Here is a 3,947-nt window from a genome sequence, read left to right on the forward strand (position 1 = left end):
CCAGCACTTTGGGAGGCTGAGGTCAAGAGTTCGAGACCAGCCTCCCAACATAGCGAAACCGCATCTCTACTAAAAATACAAAAATTAGCTGGGCATGGTGGCTTACTCCTATAATCCCAGCTGCTCAGGAGGCTGAGGCAGGAGAATCACTTGAACCTAGGAGGCAGAGGTTGCAGAGAGCCCAGATGGTGCCACTGCACTCCAGCCTGGGCAACAAGAGTGAAACTCCATCGAGAGAGAAAAGAAAGAAGAGAAGAGAAGAGAAGAGAAGAGAAAACAAAACTTTGTAGCCTGAGTTGAAAATGGTTCTTTTCAAGGTCTCTGTGTTTTTTCTACCAGGCACATCAAGTAATTTAAATTAAGTACTTAACTAAGGATTTGGGGCCGAGTGCAGTGGCTCACACCTGTAATCCCAGCACCTTGGGAGGCTGAGGCGGGTGGATCACTTGAGGTCAGGAGTTTGAGACCAGCCTGGCAAACATGATGAAACCTCATGTCTACTAAAAATACAAAAATTAGCCGGGTGTGGTGGCGCATGCCTTTAGTCCCAGCTACTCAGGAGACTGAGGCAGGAGAATCACTTGAACCTGGGAGGTGGAGGTCACAGTGAGCCAAGGCCTCACCATTGCACACCAGCCTGGGTGACAGAGTAAGACTCCGTCACAAAAAAAAGAAAAAAAAAAAAAAAAGAGTGCCGTTCCAGCTGAGCTGCTGCCACAAGGAAGGTATCTGTGGCCATGAAGGAAGAAAAGGAGCATAGGCCTAAGGAGAAGTGAGTAACCCTGCTAACCATTAACTGCCTGTACCACACCCCCCAAGACCATAGGCAGTGAAGGTGGGACTTCAGGGGACAGTTCCAAGGGAACTGGATAAGCAGGATCACAACAAGGAGAAGAAAGAGGCACTGAGCAAGGTGGTAATTCGAAGATCACCTCCCACTTTGACCAAGGAGCAGCTTCAGGAATGCTGTGGGAAGTCAGGGACCCTGAATGGAGGGACCGGCTGAAGCTGCAGCAAAAAAACATAAATTGTGAAGATTTCATGGATATTTATTAACTAATACTTTTGTAATTTCTTAGTAATTAATACTTTTATAATTTCTTACACCAGTCTTTACTGCAATCTCTGAACATAAATTGTGAAGATTTCATGGACATTTATCAATTCCCCAATCAATACTCCTGTGATTTCCTATGCCTGTCTTTAATCTCTTAATCCCGTCGTCTTCATAAGCTGAGGATGAAGGTCACTTCAGGACCCTGTCATGATTGTGTTAACTGCACAAGTTGTTTGTAGAGCATGTGTATTTGAACAGTATGAAACCTGGGCACCTTAAGAACAGGATAACAGCAATTTTCAGGGAACAAGGGAGATAACTTTAAAGTGTGACTGCCTGTGGGCCGGGCAGAACAGAGCCATATTTCTCTTATTAACAAAAATGGGTAAGATAAATATCCCTGAATTCTTTCCCCAGTAAGGAATATTAATAATTAACAGCCCTGGGAAAAGAATGCATTCCCAGAGGAGGCCTCAGAGTGGCCGCTCTGGGGGTGTCTGCCTTATGCAGATGTAAATAGGGATGAAACACGCCCTAGTCTCCTGCAGCAACCCCAGGCTTGCTAGGATTAGGAAATTCCAGCCTGGCAAATTCTAGTCAGACTGGTTCTCTGCTCTTGAACCTTGTTTATCAATGACAATGCATGCACAGCTGGACATGGAAGTTCATTAGTGATTCTAGTTTCGCCCTGACCTTGTGATCTCACCATGACCTCCTGCCTTGTGATCTTTTGCTGCCCTTGAAGCATGTGATCTCTGTGACCCACACCCTATTCGTACACTCCCTCCCTTTTGAAAATTGCTATTAAAAACTTGCTGGTTTTACAGCTCATGGGGCATCACGGAACCTGCCAACATGTGATGTCTCCCTCGGACACCCAGCTTTAAAATTTCTCTCTTTTGTACTCTTCTCATACCAGCCAACACTTGGGAAAATAGAAAAGAAGCCATGTGAAATATCAGGGGTCGAATTTCCCCCAATACAGGAAGATCTTCAACCTGTGCCTGAGCATGATTATTTTGAGTTTTTTTCGAATGATACTAGCTCATATCCTATGCCAGAGCATACATCAACTTTAAAAACCAAGAGGACATTATTTTGTTCAGGGATTGCTTTGATGGTTATGTATTCCTTGACAATAAAGATCAGGAATATCCTGCTATAGTAGAATTTGCACCTTTTCAAAAACCTACAAAAAAGAAGACTAAGAAAAGAGATACCAAAGTTGGGACTATTGATGATGATCCAGAATATAGAAAGTTTTTGAAAGTTGTGCCGCAGATAATGAGAAAATAACATCTACTCCAGAGACACTGCTAGAGGAAATAGAAGCAAAACATAGAGAATTAATAGCCAAAAAGACAACCCCACTTCTGAGCTTCCTGAAAAACAAGCAGAGAATGAGAGAAGAAAAGAGAAAAGAAGAAGGCAAGAAATAGAAAGAAAAAGACAACAAGAAGAGAGGAGGAAATGGAAAGAAGAGAAATGAAAAAGAAAAAATATAGAAAAGCTAAAGAAGATAGAGAGAATTTAAGAAAAGGACAAGTTAAAAGATGAACCAAAGATTAAGCTACTCAAGAAGCCAGAAAAAGGAGGTGGAAAAGAATTGGACAAAAGAGACAAAGCCAAGAAACTGGACAAAGAGAATCTGAATGATGAAAGAACCAGAGGGCAAAGTTGTACATTGCCCAAGCGTTCTGATAGCGAATTTAAAGATGAAACACCAGGGCTGGGCGAGGTGGCTCCTGCCTGTAATCCCAGCACTTTGGGAGGCCAGTGTGGGCGGATCATTTAAGGTCAGAAGTTCGAGACCAGCCTGGCCAACATGGTAAAACCCTGTCTCTACTAAAAATACAAAAATTAGCCAGGCATGGTGGCGGGCACCTGTAATCCCAGCTACTTGGGAAGCTGAGGCAAGAAAATCACTTGAACCCAGGAGGCAGAGGTTGCAGAGTGAGCCGAGATTGCACTACTGCACCACAGAGCAAGACTCCATCACAAATAAATAAATAAATAGATAGATAAGAAAAGCCAAAGAGACCTGAAGATGAGAGCAGCAGAGACTACAGGGAGGGGGGACGGGATTATGAATGAGATCAGGGCACATACTTTGAGAGAGAGAGGCTGAAGCGGTAAGAGGAAGAGTGCCGTAGGCAGAAGGAGCGCTATGAGAAAGAGAAGACTTTTAAGAGAAAAGAAGAAATGAAAAAAGAGAAAGAAGTACTTCGGGATAAAGGAAAGAAGGCTGAAAGTGCAGAATCAATAGGCAGTTCAGAAAAATACTGAAAAAAAAGAAGTGGTCAAGAGAGATTGCATAAGAAACAAGGATCCAGCAATGCAGCTTTACCAACCAGGAGCTCGAAGCTGAAATCAACTCTCTGCCCTGATGACAGCACCGAGTCTGGAAATTCAGCAATAGAAAAAAAGCAGGAAGGTGATATTAGCCATAGAAAAGAAGGAGGAGAGGAGTGATAAGTCCAGATGTCCTTAGGTGTCCTGACTGTCTAGGCAGCCAAAGAGCGCATGTTAACCAATTGGGAAGTTCCTTCAGGGCAAAGGAATAGAGAGAAAGGGGATCGCTGTACTGGTGGGGTACACTGCAGAGGAGTAACTTTTACGTCAAAGCAGGAACCTGATTGGAGGTTCAGAATTGAAAGTATAATTTCATTGTTTTTGCAGTTTCTACAAATTAAAGTGTCAGAAAAAGGTGATGGCGAGGACACGCATTGCAATTTGCAGAGGAAAATGTCAAGTGAGGACTCCATTATGTATCACATGACAGGAAAATAAGAGCTGGTTCTAAAATCAAAAGCTGTTGTTCATCCTGAATTGAATTTTCTTAATTGGGGTGGAACAGAGTCGTTTTGAAGTCTTGTTCTGATCTAGTTCT

At 43.1% G+C, this 3,947-nt stretch overlaps 1 pseudogene; it reads left to right on the plus strand.

Moving 5' to 3' along the window:
• Positions 1–737: 737 nt before the first annotated feature.
• LOC103247951 (regulator of nonsense transcripts 3B-like) lies at positions 738–3,597 on the plus strand (annotated as a pseudogene).
• The last annotated feature ends 350 nt before the right edge of the window (positions 3,598–3,947 follow it).

Source organism: Chlorocebus sabaeus, chromosome 2 (genome assembly GCF_047675955.1).
Source record: "Chlorocebus sabaeus isolate Y175 chromosome 2, mChlSab1.0.hap1, whole genome shotgun sequence".
Taxonomy (NCBI): Eukaryota; Metazoa; Chordata; class Mammalia; order Primates; family Cercopithecidae; genus Chlorocebus; species Chlorocebus sabaeus.